Source organism: Pelodiscus sinensis, chromosome 2 (genome assembly GCF_052426305.1).
Source record: "Pelodiscus sinensis isolate ZL-2025 chromosome 2, ASM5242630v1, whole genome shotgun sequence".
NCBI classification, from domain to species: domain Eukaryota; kingdom Metazoa; phylum Chordata; order Testudines; family Trionychidae; genus Pelodiscus; species Pelodiscus sinensis.
In genome coordinates, this window is record NC_143053.1 from 115,649,995 (window position 1) to 115,671,501 (window position 21,507).

The 21,507-nt window shown below is 44.3% G+C and overlaps 1 long non-coding RNA gene across 1 annotated transcript in view; it reads left to right on the plus strand.

The window, feature by feature from the left end:
* LOC106733043 (uncharacterized) overlaps positions 1-16,475 on the plus strand; it is a 145,238-nt gene extending 128,763 nt beyond the window's left edge. Inside the window, exon 4 of the long non-coding RNA XR_012901665.2 lies at positions 16,201-16,475. This is a non-coding gene — a long non-coding RNA (uncharacterized LOC106733043). The remainder of the gene's footprint in view (positions 1-16,200) is intronic.
* Positions 16,476-21,507: the final 5,032 nt, after the last annotated feature.

Sequence of the window (21,507 nt, forward strand, 5' to 3'; positions counted from 1 at the left end):
TTTTGGGTTGTTTTTTTTTTTTTTTTGCTAAAGAGAACAGTTCAGTAGATGTGATTTTCCTGGAGCCTGAGACTTAGGAACACAGCTTCAGGAAGCCTTCTTTTACTTTTGGTAAACATTATTTCAGGTGTGCAATGATGACCCACCTTTCAAATCCCAATTTAATTATTCAGTGTAATGGTGTTACATTGATTAACGTTTCTCTGTTGCTTCTCTTTTAAGCCAGAGCTCTGGCTTTTTTTCTGCATATGTAGTGGCTGTATAAATGCACACCACTGAAGCTGTAAGTTTGTAACCCTAGCTAACTGTTTCATACAATGTGGCATATGTAAACTGGCAATTGCTGAAGACAATGAGGAAATACAGAGCAAAGAAGTAAGGGTATGTCTACACTACAAAGTTAATTCGAACTAACGGACATTAGTTCGAATTAACTTTGATAGGCGCTACACTAGCGCTCCGCTAGTTCGAACTTAATTCGAACTAGCGGAGCGCTTAGTTCAAACTAGGTAAACCTCATTTCACGAGGACTAATGCCTAGTTCGAACTAGTGGGAGGCTAGCCCTTCCCAGCTTGCCCTGCTGGCCACTCTGGGCACCACCAGGCAAACTCTACTGCCCCCCTCCCGGCCCCGGAGCCCTTAAAGGGGCACGGGATAGCTACAGTGTTTGTGCCAGTTGCAAGCCTGCCAGCACCGTGCCAGCAGACCCTGCACCTGACACCCCATGAGCCAGCCACCCGATGCCCCCCAGCGACCAGCCTGGCGGCTCCCAGGAGCCTGCCCGGGGCCGCAAGAGGAGGGCACCCGCGTGGTCTAGTGTGGAGATCGTGGACCTCATCCAGGTTTGGGGGGAAGCTTCCAATGTCCATGATCTCCGCACTAACCACAGGAAGTAGGAATAAGAGATCCTCTGGAATAGGGCTTTATTCCGGAGGATCGGGCCAGTCTAGACGCTTTTTTCCAGCTTTTCCCCAAGCCGGAAAAAAGCGGCGGGATATTTAAATTCCCCGCAGATTTCCCTATTCTGAAGTTTAAAATTAGCATGCCCCTTTCGGAAAAGGGGCCAGTGTAGACGTAGCCAAAGAGTTTTCCCATTCTCAGTAAAACTGGGATTAGAACCTTGATTTTTTTTTTAGCTGAAATTTCTGTTACCAAAGTTGGCCTGTAAGATCTACAAACTCTAGTGTTTTCCCACCCTTTGCCTGCCTAATTTTCGGGGGGAACTAATTCCAGCTTTTTTTCTTTAAAGGAAGTTTCCACCCTGTTTGCTGTGGACAGAATCTTTTAGAATGTATGTTAATGTAGTAGTGAGGGTGAAAGTTAGCTGGTACTGTCCTCAGGGGAACCATAACACATATGAGTTTAACATATAGCCCATGAAAGCCAAATCTGAATTATATGGGTTCACACCCATGTCTAGTTTTGTGCTTTCTTTAGGTACTAGTGTAATAGTAAAGGGTGTGCTTTGTGGCCAGGTTCAGAACCCATGCAACTTTGCTTAAGCCAGTCTCCTTGGTGCTTATGATTATACAGTTCATTGCAATAGAGGTATACCCAATACTTACTTTTGTTCATGGAAGTGCTGTAATGCAGTAGGTGCTTTTTTCAGACATGCAAGGATGAAAGGTCTGTTCACTGAGGCACTCACAGTCTACAGATCAATGGACTTGGGGGAAGCAGGACAACGAGCACAGATTTTGTTGGTACAAGCTATTCTGGTTCACTGAAAGCAGGATAATTAGTGGTTTCTCCAGAGACTTAAATGTGGTCAGGGGGCCTTGCAGATGAGCTCAGGGAACTTATACAGGTTGAACCTCTCTAGTCCGGCATACTCTGGTCCAGCAACATCTGTGGTGCAGCATGATTTGAGTGAGCTGGATGTTCACTTATCATGGGTGTGGCCAAATTTCCCACAGTCCCATAAAGTTTGTTTACAGCCACCAGTCCTGGCTCTCAGTGTTCAGTGCTGTTATTTAGCTCTAATTTACCCCACATTTCGTCTAAGAGCCCACTAAGCAGTGGAAGTGCTGCTAATGCTGCTAGATAATATTGACCTCCCATGGTTTGGCACTGGTCAGGTCCTGAGGGTGCCTGACTAATGATGATCAACCTGTACCATGCACAGGGGACCACATGGCAAGACAGTCCTTTTATTGTAGATAAAATAAAGTCACCCTTTTCTGGCACTGGTCTGGCACTGGCTCTGAAAGCTGCATTTAAACATAATTTGTAGGTTCCTTTGGAATGTGCCAGGTTGTACCAAATAAGTATTTGAAAGAAAGATATCCTGGGAAGAGACCCACTGACCCTCCCAGAAAGAATATTATTACCAATCCCCTCTACTCTGTGGACTAGAACTTCAAACACAAACAGCCCTCCCAGATCCGTGGGATGAGAAGATGTGTCTGCTCAAACAAGCAAGTATGCACCCAGGATTTATGTGGGCTGTGCAGATGGTGTTGAAGACAGCCTCACGGCATCATCATTTCTATTTTATAGTGAACTAGCTAGAGTCTGGAGCATGGGTACACTATAGCTAGCATGGGTACACAAGCTGTCATTCGCACCCCCAGGTGCAGTGTAGGGGTTTGTCTAGACTACATGGCTCCATCGATGGAGCCATGTAGATGAGGCAGGATGACAAAGGGAAAAGAAATGGCGATTTAAATAATCACCGCTTCATTCAAATCAAAATGGCCGCCGTGCTGTGCCGATCAGCTGTTTGTCGGCACAGCGCGGCAGTCTAGACGGGGATCTGCCGACCCCAGAACACTGTGTCGGCAGATCCTTTATGCCTCGTGAATCAAGTCCCAAACAGCATGGGACTTGTGCATGCAGGGTAGTGTGGTTGGTTTGGTTTTGGGTATGCTGCTGTGTGGTTAGATAAGAGAAGACGACAAAAGTGCATCTGGTACTTGGAGCCCCAGAGCAGCTGAGCAGTCACTCCACGGCCCAGCTGAGGAGGTAGGTGGGAGGCAAATTCTTGATGTGCACCCATGTAGTCGTGTACCTTAGAAGGAACCCTGGCCAGAATGAAATTTTGACCTTTGAGTCCTGCAGACTTTCACAATCCTCTGAAGAGGAAAGTCACGTCATACAGCCTGTGCTGCAAGTAGGAAAAAAACATTCTCCTGTTCTGAATTTTGTATCTCTGAGAGAAAGATTTCCCTGGCTTCTCTGGAGGACTCTTACCAACTAGAAGGATTCATGACAGTATTTGTCAGCTCCTCCACTGTGGCTGCATCGCCCCTTCCAACACTCAGTGGTTTGACTTGCTGCACATGTTGGCGGTAGTGATGTGGTGTGAAGTTATTCTGGTAAGCAATCTTTAATGAGCTAAGAATTGCCTCTAAGCTTACAATGCACTCCGTGGGCTTCATTATGTCAAGAGTCAGTTTCTTCTGCAAAGGCTTCATGATCGTGTGCTCATAAGCTAGAGCAACTAGTTAGCAATCCACGGTATTTAAACTGGTATTGGCATTAAAACCACACTGGATCAATGCCTTTGCTGAACCCATTCACCCTACCAGGTGGACTATATTTGTTTGCCAACACTGCAGCAGTGATGTGCAATTTTGGATCAATGGGAATCAGCACTGCTCAGACTGTAAGAAATGACTGCTTCCCCCAGCAGTGACAGTCGAACGAAAGCATGTTCTGTGTTTTTTGGTCTCCTGCTTCTCCAGGTAAAATCAATGGGAGTCTGGCTCCATTTTAACTAATTGATCTTCCTGTATGTTCTGGGGAAATGGCTGCTTCTATGGAGTAAATTCAGCACCACTCACTACCCAAGACCTGTTTGCGTCCATATGCATTTATCGCTAATTGTGCTGCCTGGTGCATTCTGACAGAGATGGAGCAGAGTCAATAGTACCCTAGGAGTTTTCTGATGTGAGGAATGTCAGTTCTGTGGTGGATCAAATTCTTTTTACAGCTGACTTAGAGAAAGAGGGACAGGTAATGGGGGAAAATCAGAGTTGTGTCCAAATAATCTAACTAAATTGGATATAGTAGCGGTCAAGCTGCTCAAGTAATTACCTAGGGTTCTGGAAGGGTTTATACAGTCCACACGGAATTCAGTGCAGCCACAGCTTCGCTGCTCCCAGGACTGGCACTGTCTACGTAAAAGCTAGCTCAGGGATGCTGCACTCATGCACCATGATAACAGAGTAGATATACCCTAAGCATAATCCTGTGATATTCTATCCAATCCGTCACAGAGTTATGGGACGGGACCCTGGCAAGGTTTGGGTTTGGCTTGGATAAGCATCCACCAGAAGGGAAAAAGGTCTAAAATAGCTGGGTCTTCAGAGCAAATGAGTTTTAGCCCTGATGTGGATAGTTCCATTCTTCCAGGGGTCATGCAGCTGCTCAAGGAGGTCATAATCACTCACAGTGAGGTGACCTTGTTGTGGCTTCAGAAGTGGTGATCTTTGAATTTGCCCAAGTCTTCACCGGGAAGGCAGTGAAGAGAATAGAACACGAGTGATTATGCTGCCCGAGGTTGGTGCTGTGATATGCTGAGAAAAGGGTTTCTTTAAGGCTAGCAATTTCCCACATCAGCTCAATGAATTACAACAATCAAGTTCAGTGATGCCATGAATGGGAGGACTACAGCGGCTAAATTTGAATGCAGTAGGTTGTCTCCTCACCAACCTCTGCTCAGTCTTATCAGGATTCAGAATCAGCCAGCTGTTCTTCTTCTAGGTGGTTATCTCAACCAGTCACGAATTTAGTTGGGAGTTGGTGCTCATTGCATCTGACATGAAGGTGGCAGAGAGAGAGATGTCATCCATGTGTTGTAGCTTGGATTAAATTGCCACCAATAAAGTCTCCTCCTGAAACACCATACCAATGTTAAACAGGATGAGAGGGAGAATGAATCTCTGTGGGATTTCATAGGTGAGGGCTGTGGAGGTGGAGAAGCCCAGCATGATTTCCTTAGTGATCCTAGAAGAAAGGACTGAAATCATCTTGGTGTGACTTTAGCCCTTTACCACGTCTCAGAGGCTGGACAGCAGCATGCCGTGGTCTGCTGTATCAAATGCTGCAAAGGTCCAGAAATAGAAGCATCTGTCTCTGATCCTTGTCCATACCTGGGAGATCATTAGTGTTTAGACAGTACTAAGTACTTAGGCATCTTTGTGTTCTGTGTTTGTACATCGCCTAGCACAGTGGGGATCCTACTCCATGAAAAAGGCTCCTAAGCACTACAGTAATGCAAATAATTAAAGCAGTGTTTCCAGTGCAATCTCTGTTCCAGGTCCTGGCTTGAAGATTGGTTGGGTGGGCTCTAAACCACCAGCAGTGCCTAGGTGGAACTGAGCTTTTCAGTTAGCATGCGCAGGAATGGGAAGCTTGGTTGGTTCTGCTGAGCAGTGGTTTCTTAGGTACTGTTCAAATAATGGTATTAATTGAGGAAGTCCATTGACTGGCTCCCTCAAAGGAGTTGCTGAGAATACATCTTGGGAGGGGTCCCAGCTAGTCTAAAACAGATTCTCATTTTACACTCTTTCACTCCTTGAGAAAGAGAGATCAGAGTCCCAGGCAAGTTTTCCTGCAGTACTTCTAGAACTTCCTATTCTACAAAAAGGGCTGAATGAGGAGACAGAGGGTATAATGTTATCGAGTCTCTGTCTGATGTATGGTCTGTTTTACCCAAGAAGCAGTCATGGATGTGGATACCTTTTTTTTTTTTTTTTAAAGAAGTAGGCTGATAAATTATCACAGTGGGAAGTGCTGGGTTCTGGAGCTGAGCAGAGGCTTTCTGTGTGAAAAAGACAACTTACACTCAAGGAGCATGATTTAGAAACTACCATAATGGACAACTGGGTTCTCGTTGCGGTTCCCTCAAAGCTTCATTGGAACCTGTCTGTGTTTCCTGCCATATACTTATTTTTCTTTCCTCCCATTTCAGTTATAAGCCATTAATGACCCAAAAGACCAGTGATGCCTATGAGGAGGATGCTGTGCAGCAGAGGTGGCGAAGACTGTGCAGTTGTAGTCATTCTGATGATGCTTGTTTGTAGAGGTCACTTCCTATTCCGTGTGTTTCTACTGGAAAGAATGAAGGGAGAAATGAGATTGCATAGCTCCCCACACAGCCTTTTAAACAGTCATAGAGCTTGTGAACTTGGTGCTGCAGTGCAAACTCAAAGAGTATGAATTTAGTTCACACTGTTGGCAGGAACTAACAGGTACCTAAGTTGCATTAACATTTTTAATGTGAACTAAGTACCTGTTAGTTCATGCCACCAGGGACTATACAGAGCAGTTAGGGTATCCTCACTGCTATATTCTTATTATTAGAGCATGGAATTACTATTTGTCTCGGCTTGAGAAAGCCCTGTTCAGGTTGATTTAGTTGGAATTGGTCCTGCCTAGAGCAGGGGGCTGGACTTGATGACCTTCTGAGGTCTCTTCCAGTTCTATGGTTCTATGATTCTATGATACTATCCATAGAGATTCTATAGAACATTGTGGTTCATTTAAAATTTTTACTTAATTTGACTCTATATTTTCTTTCACGTATAGTGCCACTCCCCCATCTGCACGTCCTGTTCTGTCCTTCGGACACATACTCTGGTATGACTTTGTCCCATTAATTGTCCTCATTCCACCAAGTTTCTGTGATGCCTATTGTATTGATATCCTTTTTTAATATGAGGCACTCTAGTTCAGCCCTCTTATTATTTAGACTTCTGGGATTTGTGTATAGCACTTTAAAAATGTGCCACTATTTATCTGGCTACCATTTCCTGATGTTTTAGACACTCTTTCACTTGATTGTTTCTCATCTGATCTTACCCATACTTTATCATCAAAGAGAGGCCTACTCTAACTAATTTGTAGCTTGGGTAGACATGTACATGCTAGCTTTGACCAAGCTAGCATGCTAAAAGTAGAAGTGTAGCCATTCCTATGGAGGGGCTAGCTGCCCCAGGTATGTGCCTAGTGGCTTGGGCAGGACTGTACTTAGGATGTCTAGTGCATCCTGCTGCCTGTGCCATTATGGCTGCACTTCTGTTATCAGAATGTTAGCTCACTCAAAGCTTGTGGTGGTATCTCTATGCAAGCTGGGAATTACATGCCCAGCTCTAAGTGTAGACATACCCTCAGTGATATTTCATGCAGAGTTTTTTCCCAAGAATACCCCAACTATGGGGCAATATGTTACAAAGCACAGAAGATTCAAAATGGCCTTTCCTCTAACACAACTCCAGTGTGCTCAATGACAATCTAGTTAAATACTTGATACCACAAGTAGGGAATGTAACGTCATCTTAGAATAATCGAATCCTAGAATCCTAGAACTAGAAGGGACCTCGCGAGGTCATTGAGTCCAGTCCCCTGCCCTCATGGCGGGACCAAGCACTGTCTAGATCATCTCTGACAGATTATCATCTTTCTTTTGAGTCTTCTCCTCTATGTGGAGAACTCAGTCATTATATTACTCTGAGCACATCTGGGAGGATTTTTAATAATTATAAAATACAGAGACTTAGAGCTGGTGCTGCTAACACAGTGGTAGGTGATCTGTGGGCCCATAGGCTGCATGTGGCCCATCAGGGTTCTATGTGTGGCCCGCGAGACATTTTATTTACCATTGCCCATGCACAGGGTTGCCAGATTCTACTAGTTTCCATCTCCATAGATTTTTTTCTCTACCAATATTAAAGTGACACCAAGTAAAACAAGGACATTTGAAGTGAGGTACATATTGATTGCACAGAATGTTGATTGAGAGAGCCATGTTCTCTGTCTGTATCCAATCAAAGCCTGGGCAATCTGCACACCCCACAAATTCTATGTATGCAAACTACCTTGTCCTGTTCTTGGTACAAAAATTGTCTGCTAGACTATGACGACTAGAAACACTTGGGCTTTTAACCTAACCCACACATTTTAAAAAGTCAGTATCTAGAGGTAGATTCCTAAACCAATACTTTGTATTTAAAGGCTGATGCTCAGGGGTGGAGTTATAGGTGCTTAATTCTTTGGAGGAACAAGTCACTTATGTTATCTAAATTCATATTTAGGCATCTAACTTCAGACATAGTTTATTTTGAAATAGCATGTCTATACTTCAGGGAAACCTCAAAATTAGTCCAAGGCAAGCTTCCCTAATGTAGACCTGCTATCTTGATTTAGAGATCCAGGAGGAATAACTTAGAATGGTCCTGGTGAGTGGCTATTTCAAATTAGCAGAAGTAGAGCATCTATACATGCCTTATTTCAAAATAGCTATTTTGGAATAGGTGTTATTCTTCATAGAATGAGGTTTGCAGAGGTTGGAATAAGCCGTCCGTTATTTTGAAATTATTTCAAAATAACGGAATTGCTGTGTAGATGCTCGTATAGTTATTTTGGAATAACGGCTGTTATTCCGAAATAATGCTATGTAGACACACCGTAAATGTCCTCTTTCAATCTTTCTAAAATCCAAGGGTTTTATAAGGAAACCCACTGCCATGTCTATATTGAATGCTTTTATGTGTCCTAGCAATGCTGGCATAACCCATAAGTCTAGATGTAGCCTAAAGTGATGGAAGGATGTTCCATTGCTGTAGGAACTCCACGTATGCAAGAGACAGTAGTGAGGCCAATGGAAGCAGTCTCTGTCAACCTAGTTTCATCAACACTGGAGATTATTTTGGCATAGCTACAATGCTAAGAGATCAGGATTTCTCCACACCTGTGAGCATTATAGCTAAATTTTAAGTGTAGATTAGGCCTAATATTAACAGGACAGGATTATCCCTTGGGACCAAGTGTAATTGTTCTGGACCAGCTCACCAACTAGATGAAATAGTCCACTACTGTGGGAGTAACTTTATAACTAGAGGTCACACAATACTTTGTGCTTCTTCATTGCCTTTCAATCAAGGATCTCAGTGCTTTACAAAGGATGATAAGTTATTGCCAGTCATTTCACAGTTGAGGCAGCAAAGTAGTGATGGAGTGAGGCTGGTATGCCAATGCAAAAGTGGCTCCTTTGGGAAGGTGGAGTGTTACACGAGAATTTGCTCTGACAGGGAGGTCAATCAGTTCACCTTGCCTGAGTCCCACTGCAATGTGTGGGTTTTCTCTTATTCTTGCCAGAGTCCACTGGTCCTGGTGTCCAGGGGGCTTGGAAACCCTCTCAGGGATTGTTGGTAGAAGAACTCAGGCCTACCTGCTCCATTGAGTTTCATCTCAAGGCCCTTACGCTAGCTAGGAAGAATTGAGACTCAACAGCTCTTGCTGTGCCCTGAGCTCCATCTTACCTGCTCTGGTTTCTGCAGGCTTTTTAGCCTGTTGGTATGGATGTCCCTTCTCAGCATGCTGTCTCTGAGCAGCTTCTCAGCATCTTACTGCCAGGAGTTCCTTTCTCCAGCCCACTTTTTCCTCTGGCATCTGCCCCACCTCTCTATTTCCCATCTCTTTTATTCTCCTCAGCTGCCATGAGTCTGCCATTCAACGTTGGCCAGCAGTACCTGCATTAGCCCTTTGCTTGCAGGGACAGGACAGTATATCCACCCCTTGGAACACTGCCAAGGTGGTCACAAAGCCAGGAATAGAACTCCCATGTTCCCACTTCCTTGCTCTATTGGACACTGCTGCCTCAGTATCTACTGTACATGCAGTCAAATGCATTGGAAACAGCTACCAATGGATCACAACTGCATTGTGGGAACAATCTGGTGTTCTGCAAACCAAAACTGTGAACATCAAGAGAAAGCACTGGGGAGTCTAAATGGAGTCCAGTCATTTCAGAGCCTATCCTTAGTCAAACAGCACCTAATTGTGCTGGTATGTGGTGTCCCCTTCTTTTTATACAGCCTTAAATAAACAGTGGATGATAAACTCCAGCAATGCCTCTTATGTTGTTAGAAACAAGTCAGTTTTTGAGGCTGCGGATTCTTAAATCCTAGATTACAAACACTCGTGTCAAGAGATTCAAATTGGGATTGCAATGCACAGTAACATTAAATATAAATATTTAAGGCTGCTAGTGTTTAAAAAAATTCTGAAGAAAAGCTATTTCTATCTCAACCGCCAGGTGGTACTGTTAGTTAAAATTCGGAATGATCATGTACAGTATATCTTGCTATAGTACAGATTTATTGACCTGAATGTAAATCTTCCCTAACACAACACATTTAATTAAAAAAAAATGTTTGTATGTTCAGTCGGTCTATAGACTTTGTAGGAAGGTGAGACACTAAGGCAAGCAACCAAAGGTTATTTAATGGTTCATTTTGAGAACCTACCTAGCAAAAGACAAGGGGGGAAGCAAAGCCCTGATGACTCTGTGTATTATGGAGCATTGAGACCACTTGGCAGGTTTTCCTAATTTATCTTGCATTCTCCTCACAATTTCCAATGTGGAGCTTTCCAGTTTGTGCACTGCCGCTAGTGATGCAGTGCAAAGCTGGAAACCTTGGAAATCTCACATCCTGAATACTAATGGGAACTTAAAGGGGAATAAAGGATCTCCATCCCCCTCCCTCCAACTTCCAAATGATCAGCATGAAGACAGCTGATGAAGAACAACGCTATTGTAAAATCCCCTTTCTCATAAATCACATCCCTAAGCACCCGCCAGAATCAATGTTCCTTCAGAGGTACCCAGTGCACGGACAGAGGGATGTAGGCAGATATCCATGTTACTTATGGATCTGATATGTTCAAGGAACCCGTAGAAAAAATGTTTTTATGAAACACTTCCAAAATGCAAAGAGAAAGGATGCAAACTATTGCTCTGATCCTGCAAAGAAGCTGAGCACAAACAAGGTGCTGAACCGTTCTGATTCCTGTTACCTTTGGTGGGAGCTGACTGCATTTGTCCTCTCACAAGATCACACCCTATATTGGGAAGTCACTGATCTGTGGTCTCTACAGACATGAGGTGTCACATGCTGGTGTTAATAAGATCAACCAATGAACTAGTAGAGAGGAGAACAGACTAAAGAATGCTCACTCCCTGCTGTGCTAATTTTCTGATGTTGAGAGAAGGCTGAAAATAAAACCTGAACACGACTGAACACTCTTAGTCCAGGTTACCACATTCATGTCTGCTGCCGGCAGCAATGCCAGTGAATCGCTTTGAAATAAACAGGCTCGCTCCTCATTTGTTTCTCTGTCAATATGATGATTCGAACTAGATTTCCTTCTGTTTGTGTTTGCTGCTTGTCCATGCTGACAAAACATGCGTAGTTTGTAGCTCCCTTGTTTCAGCTGGCTGCTATTCCATTTTAATGCAGGCGCTTCATCGGAGGTCATTTAGTCAGTATGTTGCTGAGCTATTTACAAATATGAGCTGATGAATATTTCATAGCTGTTCACCAGGAATTCTGTTGAAGCATAGCTTCATGGCAATATGTCAGTAAGCGATGCGTTCAACCTGAAGTTATTTCCTTGTTGCTTTTTTTTTATCAGGTGTACTAATTACAGAGGTTGGGAGAAAGGAATTAGTTTTTTTTTAAATATAGGAAATCCTTTCATTTTCACTTTCTCCTGGGCTTGGGGCTGGCTATCCCTTAAGTAAGCACCACTCAAAGGAGGAGTCTCTTTAAACAGGCTAGATAAAATGAGCAGTCATTCTCTTTTCTAAGGTCTAGTCTCTGTTCTGGGTTTGTTCCTACATCTCTGTGCACATTGGAAGGCGATAATGCTGGACTCTAAAATTAAGCCCTAGTCTATACCAAGGGTGACATTTCAGGAGACCAGGGTCTGAGGTGGAACTACAGTTGTGCGTACTATGAGGCTGCTCGCCTTTCTTCCCCTTCCCCTCATGATCAGGGAGTGATGGGAAGGGAAACAGCTTGCAGGCATTCCTCTGCCTCTTGGTTCATGAGGGAAGGGTACAGAGAAGTAAGCATTGCTCTTCTCTGGACCTTTTCCAATTTGTCCACATCTTTCCTGAAATGTGGCACCAGAACTAGCCACAGTACTCAATTGAGACATAATCAGCACAAAGTAGAGTGAAAGAACTACTTGTGTCTTGCTCACAACACTCCTGTTAATACAGCCTAGAATGATGTTTGCTTTTTTTTGCAACATTATCATATTCAGCTTGTAGTCCACTATGACTCCTAGATCCCTTTCTGCAGTATTCCTTCCTGGACAGTCACTTCCCCATTCTATATAAGTGAGACTGATTGTTGTTTCCTAAGTTTGCATTTGTCCGTACTGAACTTCATCCTATTTACCTCAGACCATTTCTCCAATTTGTCCAGATCACTTGGAATTTTAAACCTATCCTCCAAAGCATTTGCAACCTGTTCCAGCGTGCTATCATCTAAATTGTTGTTGAAGATATTGAACAGAACAGATCCCAAAACTGATCCCTGTGGAACCCCACTCATTATGCCCTTCCAGCATGGCTGAACCATTGATAACTACTCTTTGGGAATGGTTATCCAACCAGTTATGCACCCACCATATAGTAGCCCTATCTAGGTTGTATTTCACTAGTACAGCATTTCTCAAACTTTTGAGGCTCCGGAGCCCTTTACATGTGTAAAAATTTATGCGGAGCCCCAGCGGTTCACTGATTGTATGTGTTGCACCTATCGATGTTTCCAGTTTTTCAACCTCGTGGAGCACCTGGAGATGTCTCTTGGAGCCCTGGGGCTCCGCGGAGCACAATTTGAGAAACACTGCAGTAGTATATTAAGAAGGTAACGCAAGACTGTATCAAATGCTTTTCTAAAGTCTAGGTATACCACATCTACTGCTTCCCTCTTATCCACAATGCTTGTTATCCTATCAAAGCTATCTGGTTGGTTTGACATGATTTGTTCTTCACAGATCCATACTGTTACTTATCATCTTATTATCTCTATATGTTTGCAAGTGGATTTATTAATTATCTACTCCATTATCTTTCCCGGTACAGCAGTTAAGCTGATTGGTCTATATAATTCCCTAGTTGTCCTTATTCCTCTTTTTTATGGATAGCCACTATATTTGTCCTTTTCCAATCTTCTGGAATCTCCCTGTATTCTATGACTTTTAAAAGATAATAGCCGACCCCAACCCTGGACAGACAGTTCTCAGGGGTGCCCCGCTTGCAAAGCAGTCCTGGCTTGGAGTGCCCGGACTACCCACGCTGGGCACATCACAGCACTCGGCCATCAGCCCGGCTGCACTTGCCGCAGGCTGCCATCTGGGGAGAGGGGGCAATTGGGGGGCTGCAGGAGAGGTTCCACCCCTAGAAGCCCGCAGAGCCAGCCCAGTCCTCCCCATCGGGGGCACATACCCCATTCCTCCCTCACCTCCTTTCACTTACCCCTCCATAGCCCCCCTTTCTGATGTACAAAATAAAGGACAATTGTGTTCAAAAATAGAATCTCTCTTTATTGAACAAAACTGGGGGAGACTGGGAAAAGGAGGTGAGAGAGGGGAAGAGAGAGGGTGGGAGAGGGGAAGGCAACTACAATGATGAGGGGTTTGGAACAAGTCCCATATCAAGAGAGGGTAAAGAGACTGGGACTTTTCAGCTTAGAAAAGAGGAGATGGAGGGGGGATATGATAGAGGTCTATAAAAGCACGAGTGGGGTAGAGAGGGTGCATACAGAAAAGTTCTTCATTAGTTCCCATAATAGAAGGACTAGAGGACACCAAAGGAAAGGAATGGGTAGTAGGCTTCAAACTAACAACAGAAAGTTGTTCTTCACAAAGCAAATAGTCAACCTGTGGAACTCCTTGCTGCAGGAGGCTGTGAAGGATAGAACTAGAACAGAGTTTAAAGAGAAGTGAGATCAGTTCATGGAGGTTGGGTCCATGGAGTGGTATTAGCCAGGGGGTAGGAGTGGTGTCCCTGCCCGAAGTTTGTGGAAGCCTGGAGAGGGATGGCACGAGACAAATGGCTTGGTCACTGTCTTTGGTCCATCCCCTCCAGGGTCCCTAGGGTTGGCTGCTGTCGACAGACAGGCTACTGGGCTAGATGGACCTTTGGTCTGACCCAGTACGGCCATTCTAAGCTCAGGGCTCAGGGTCGGGGGTCTCAGTGGACCACCTTGATTTTCATGCAAACCTGCTCCTGGGTGACCAGGCTGGCAGCTCTCTTGCCCTAGACGGCCGCTTTCCTGTGCCTAGTGCGGAGGTCGTGGACGAGGTCCACGATGTCCACACTAGACCAGGCGGGTGCCTGCCTCTTGCGGTCCTGGGCAAGCTCCCGGGAGCCGTCAGCCTGGTCCCAGGAAGAGGGGGAGGTCTGGGGGGCATCGGGTGGCTGGCTCGAGCTGTGCCAGGTGCAGGGTCTGCTGGCTGGGTGCTGGCAGGCTTGCACCTGGCACGGGCACCGTAGCCAGCCCGTGCCCCTTTAATGGGTCCGGGGCTGGGAGTGGGGCAGAAGAGTTTCCCTGGTGGTGCCCAGAGTGACCACCAGGGAAAGCTGGGGAGGGCTAGCCTCCCACTAGTTCGAATTAAGGGGCTACACAGCCCTTAATTCGAACTAGTAAATTCGAACTAGGCTTAGTCCACGTACAATGAGGTTTACCTAGTTCAAACTAAGCGCTCCGCTAGTTCGAATTAAGTTCGAACTAGAGGAGCGCTAGTGTAGCGCCTATCAAAGTTAATTCGAACTAACGTCTGTTAGTTCGAATTAACTTTGTAGTGTAGACATACCCTCAGATATTTCCTCAGTCAGCTCCTTGAGTATTCTGCATTGAATTTCATCAGGCCCTGATGACTTGAAGACATCTAAATTGTCTAAGCAATTTTTATCTTTTCCTACATTAGCTTCTGAACCTATTCCATTTTCAATTGTATTCACTCTGTGAGCCGTCCAATCACCATCGGCCTTCTTGGTGAAAACTGAAACAAAAACATCATTAAGCACCCCCACTACTTCCACTTTTCCATTATTGTTTTCCCCCTCTTCATTGAGTAATGGGCCTACCATGTCCTTGGTCTTTTTTTTGTTTTGTTTCTAATATATTTGTAGAATGTTTTCTTGTTACCCTTTTCTCTAGCTAATTTGAGCTCATTTTGTGCCTTGGCCAGGGCGCTATTTCAGATTTTGATGGGGGATGGGAGGAACATGACCTGTGCTCAGTACAAGCCAAGCACCAAATGGGGGGAACCAACCCCATCTGCCCCCCCCCCCCCCCACACACACATCATCTCTATCCAGGGGCTACTAAGGCATTGGAAAACTCTACTTTTTTGGCAGACAGCTTAGCAATTAGCTGACAGGAGCACTGTATCTAATTCCAATATAAAAGAAAGAAAATTAAATAAATATTAGACCCACTCAGCTCTAACACTTACATATTCTGACATCTTGTGGCAAGTCACTTATGGGACACTGGTTAGCCTTAAAATTTTAATGTGTATTCTTACTTTGTTACTATCTCTATGGAGAGAGAGAGAGAGAGACCCATCAAGACTCCTGGTCTCTCTCTCAGCTCTGGAAGGTGAGTGGGGTGTAGTGGGTTACAGCAGTAGGCAGATACATTTCAACTGTATATTAAAACGTCAGAATGACCGTACTTAGTCAGATGAACAGTCCTCCTAGCCCTCCATTCTGTCTTCCAACAGTGGCCAATGCCAGGTGCTTCAGAAGGAATAAACAGACCAGGCAATCATCATGATCCATCCCCAGTCGCCTATTTTGTTTGTTTGAAATCTGCTGTGTATAAATTTAATTGGGTCATCTTCTTGTGTTATGTTGGCGAAGGACTGAATAACATTTCCTTATTCTATTTTACCGCACCATTCATGATTTTCTAGACATCTAACATATCCCCCCACCCTTTAGTCATTTCTTTTCCAAGCTGAAAAGTCCCAATCTTGTTAGTCTCTCCTCACATGGAAGCTGTTCCTTACCCCCTAATCATTTCTCTTACCCTTTCTGTATCTTTTCCAAGTCCAATACATCTTTTTTTTAGATAGGGTGACCAGATCTGCATTCAGTATTCAAGATGTGGGCATACAATGACCTTATGTAGCGGCAATATGGTATTTTGTGGTCTTATCTGTTCCTTTCCTAATGAGTCCCAATATTCTGTTTTTAGTTTTTAGACTACCACTGCACATTGAGCAGATGTTTTCAGGGAACTATTCACAAGATTCCAAGTTCTCTTTCTTGAGTGATAACAGATATTTTAGACCCCATCATTTTGTATCTATTGTTAGGATTATATTTTTCCATGTGCATTACTTTTCACTTAGCAACATTGAATTACATGTGCCCTTGTGTTGCCCAGTCACCCAGTTTCCTGAGAAGTTTATCAGCAGTGATCCAAATGGAGGTGAATGCCTGGCTGCGAGGATGGTGTCGCCAGGAGGGCTTTGGCGTCCTTGACCACAGGGTGCTCTTCCAGGAAGGACTGCTTGGCGGAGATGGAGTTCACCTTTCCAGGAGCGGGAAGGCCTTGTTTGGACACAGACTGGCTAACCTTGTGAGGAGGGCTTTAAACTAGGTTTGACGGGGACAGGTGAGCAAAGCCCACAGGTAAGTGCTGAATGTGCGGGACTGGGAGACGGGTTGGAAATGGGGGGGACTACGGCCTATAATGGCAAGGAGAAAGGAGGATCAGGGCACAACAGGGAGGCAAGATCAAATCAGTATCTTAGATGCCTATATACAAATGTGAGAAGTATGGGTAATAAGCAGGAAGAACTGGAATTGCTAACAAATAAATACAACTATGATATCATTGGTATTACAGAAACCTGGTGGGATGGGACGCATGATTGGAATGTTGGTATGGAAGGGTACGGCTTGCTCAGGAAGGACAGACAGGGAAAAAAGGGAGGAGGGGTTGCCTTGTATATTAAAAATGTACACACTTGGACTGAAGTGGAAATGAACGTAGGAGATAGCTGTGTAGAGAGTCTCTGGGTTAAGCTAAAAGGGGTAAAAAATGAGGGTGATGTCTACTACAGGCCACCTAGCCAGGTGGAAGAGGTGGATGAGGCCTTTTTTAAACAATTAACAAAACTATCCAAAGCCCAAGATTTGGTGGTGATGGGGGACTTCAACTACCCAGACATATGTTGGGAAACTAACACAGCGGGGCACAGGCTATCCAATAAGTTTCTGGACTGCATTGGAGACAACTTTCTGTTTCAGAAGTTTGAAAAAGCTACCAGAGGAGAAGCTGTTCTGGATTTGATTTTAACAAATAGGGAGGAACTAGTTGAGAACTTGAAAGTGGAAGATAGTATGGGGGACAGTGATCATGAAATAATAGAGTTCATGATCTTAAGGAAAGGTAGAAGGGAGACCAGCACAATTGAGGTAATGGATTTCAGGAAGGCAGATTTTGATAAGCTCAGAGAACTTGTAGGTAAGGTCCCATGGGAAGCAAGACTGAAGGGAAAAACAACTGAGGAGAGTTGGAAGTATTTCAAAGGGACGTTGTTAAGGGCCCAAAAGCAAACAATTCCGCTGTGTAGGAAAGATAGAAAATATGGCAAAAGACCAGCTTGGCTTAACAAGGAGATCTTGCATGAACTCAAAATAAAAAAGAAGTCCTATAAAAAATGGAAACTAGGACAAACAACAAAGGATGAATATAGGCAAGCAACATGGGAATGCAGGGGCAAGATTAGGCAAAGGCACAAAATGAGATCAAACTAGCTACAGGCATAAAGGGAAACAAGAAGACCTTTTATAAATACATTAGAAGCAAGAGGAAGACCAAGGACAGGGTAGGCCCACTGCTCAGTGAGGAGGGAGAAGCAGTAACAGGAAACTTGGAAATGGCGGAGCTGCTCAATGACTTCTTTGTTTCGGTCTTCACCGAGAATTCTGGAGGTGTGCCTAATGTAGTGAATACAAGCAGAGAGAGGGTAAGTTTAGAAGATAGGATACACAAAGAACAAGTTAAAAATCACTTAGGAAAGTTAGATGTCAGCAAGTCACCAGGTCCTGATGAAATGCATCCCAGGATACTCAAGGAGCTGATAGAGGAGGTATCTGAGCCTTTAGCTATGATCTTTGAAAAATCATGGAAGACAGGGGAGATTCCAGAAGACTGGAAAAGGGCAAATATTGTGCCCATCTATAAAAAGGGGAATAAGAACAACCCAGGAAACTACAGACCGGTCAGTTTAACGTCTGTCCCAGGGAAGATAATGGAGCAGGTAATTAAGGAAATCATATGCAAACACTTGGAAGGTAATAAAGTGATAGGGAATAGCCAGCATGGGTTTGTGAAGAACAAGTCATGCCAAACTAATCTGATAGCTTTCTTTGATAGGATAACGAGCCTTGTGGATAAGGAGAAGCGGTGGATGTCACATACCTAGACTTTAGTAAGGCATTTGATATGGTCTCGCATGATATTCTTATTGATAAACTAGGCAAATATAACTCAGATAGGGCCACGATAAGGTGGGTGCATAATTGGCTGGATAACCGTAGTCAGAGAGTTGTTGTTAATGGTGCTAAATCCTGCTGGAAAGGGATAACAAGTGGAGTTCTGCAAGGGTCTGTTTTGGGACCCGTACTGTTCAATATCTTCATCAATGATGTAGATATTGGGATAGAGAGTACGCTTATTAAGTTTGCAGATGATACCAAACTGGGTGGGGTTCCAACTTCTTTGGAGGATAGGGACATAATTCAAAATGACCTTAGCAAGTTAGAGAAATGGTCAGAGGTAAACAGGATGAAGTTTAATAAAGAGAAATGCAAAGTGCTCCACTTAGGAAGGAACAATCAGTTCCATACATACAAGATGGGAAGCGACTGTCTAGGAAGGAGCATGGCGGAAAGGGATCTAGGGGTCATAGTGGATCATAAGTTGAATATGAGTCAACAGTGTGATGCTGTTGCAAAAAAGCAAATATGATTCTAGGTTGTATCAACAGGTGTGTTGTAAGCAAAACTCATGAAATCATTCTGCCGCTCTACTCTGCACTAGTTAGGCCTCAGCTGGAGTACTGTGTCCAGTTCTGGGCGCCACATTTCAAGAAAGATGTGGAGAAATTGGAAAGGGTACAGAGAAGAGCGACAAGAATGATTAAAGGTCTAGAGAACATGACCTATGAAGCCAGTCTTCATGAACTGGGCTTGTTTAGTTTGGAAAAAAGAAGATTAAGGGGGGACATGATAGCGGTTTTCAAATATCTAAAAGGGTGTCACAAGGAGGAAGGAGAAAATTTGTTCCTCTTGGTTTCTGAGGACAGGACAAGGAGTAATGGGCTTAAAGTGCAGCAAGGGAGGTTTAGATTGGACATTAGGAAAAAATTCCTAACTGTCAGGGTGGTCAAATATTGGAATAAATTGCCAAGGGAGGTGGTGGAATCTCCCTCTCTGGAGATATTTAAGAACAGGTTAGATAGACATCTGTCAGGGATGGTGTAGACGGAGCTTGGTCCTGCCTTGAGGGTGGGGGGCTGGACTCGATGACCTCTCGAGGTCCCTTCCAGTCCTATGATTCTATGATTCTATGAAATGCAGATCCCTGCAGCACAACACTCATTCTTACTCTTCCCCTGCATCTTTTAAGTGGAGTACCCAGAAATGTTTACATGATGATCTAACGATCCTTGAGTCACCTGATTGACCAGACTTTTGTTGTTCTTAATCACCTTGTCTCCTTCTTTTTATGACAAATTTTCTGCCCCAAAGGCAAAGCTGCAAGCAGCTCAAACTCTGTTACATTTAAGACCTGCCTCTGGAATCAGGTCATGGGCATTAAGCAGACCTCAAGTATGAAATGCAGGGGGACGTACTGCCTCCTCCAGGCCCCCATAAATGGCACCTTTGGCCTTTCTAATTTTGCCCCTACATACTTTTGCTTGTATTCATTGTGTGTAACTTGACCTAGTTTCCACCTTTTGTAGGACCCTTTTTTGAATGAGAACAATCAAGATCTTCTGATTAAATCAAGGTGGTCTCTTGCCATACTTCCTATCTTTCCTACGCAGTGGAATAGTTTTCTCTTGCATCCTTAATAATGTCTCTTTGAAAAACTGGCAACTCTTTTCAATTGTTTTTCCTCTTAGACTTGCTTCCCATGGGATCTTACCTACCAACTCCCCGAGTTTGCAAAATTCTACCTTCTTGAAATGGAAGTTACTTATCTTGCTGTAAAATCCTAGTGGAGATAAAGTGCAGGTAGTTTTTACTCTGATGTAGCTAGGTGAGGTCTACAGCAGGTCATATGGTAGATGTAGTTTATTAACAGCTGCTTGAGTTTGCACAGAGCCTACAATAGATCTCAGAAGCATGAGCTGCACTGTTCATCTCCAAGGGTGTAAACTAGAATGCCTGATGATGATGATTTAAATGTCAACATTGTTGCTCAAATGGAAGAAGGGAAAGGGTGGGTGATACTATCAAGGGCTAGGAGCATTTCATTTTGACATTACAAGTGGATTGACTTGTCTAGACTTGAAATGCTACAGAGGCACATCCTGCAGCATTGCAGCAGTTCTGCACTTTAGTGCAGACATTACTTATGCTGACAGAGGGGGTTCGCCTGTTGCCACAGGTAATCCACCTCCTCAAGATGCAGTACTTAGGTCGAGGGAAGAATTTTCTGTTGGTTCAGATCTTGGAACCATGCTAATCTTGGAGTTAGCTATTCTGCTCATTGGTGTTGATTTTTCATACCCTTGAGAACATTTCTATCACTATTCTACATCCTTGAGAACATAGCTGGCTTGGCCTAACATTTTGGCGTAGAGCAGGATGTCACATTTCTCCAGTCAAAAAGAAGTCAAGCCAAAGGGATCCAGTTGGCCATCCTATGGCTGATCTACACTGAAAAGCTATGTGTCTCATTAGTTTGGATCTGGCTGGTCTACACTGTGGCGTTAGGTCAAAGTTATAATGTGTTTATCCATACTGCCAAGCTCTTTCCACCAACCTGAAAGGCTTGTAAAATTGATACCTGTGTTCCACTTCAGTGAGAAGCATAGCTCTAGAGTCAACCTTCCTGGGTTGAATTAGTGGTAGTGTAGACACACTGCTATTAATACAATGGGAATGGACCGCAGCAGGTGTCCACTGCACTTCAGCCAGGTACACAGGAAAAATCCTGGGAAGTTTTGAATTTCATATCCTTTTCGATCAGCACGGAGCGCTCACCAGCACAGCTGACAAACCATGCATGCCCAGGGCTGCAATTATGCCCCAGCAAGGAGCATTCAGGAGACACGAGATCTGGTGATCTGAACCAGTGGAAGAAATGCTGACAGAATCACACAGGACATGGGGGAGAAGGGACTACACCAAAGACACCCAATAATGCCACATGAAAATAAAGGTGCTCCAGTAATTGGTACTCCAAAGCTTTCCACTGATACCTCCCAGAAGCCTCAGACAGCCTCAGGCAACAATGAGAGGACATTGTGGAGGAGCAGTGGCAGATATAGGGCAGGGCGAGCAGGGCAGCTGTCCCGGGGCCCGTGCTTCAATAGGCCCCACGCATGTGCTACTACCTGGTTGTGGCTGTGGCACATGTGCAAAATTGTGCTGCCCTGGGCCCCACGCTTCAATAGGCTCCATATTCTGGGCCCCGCAAAACTCTCATCTGCCCCTGTTGAGGAGAATG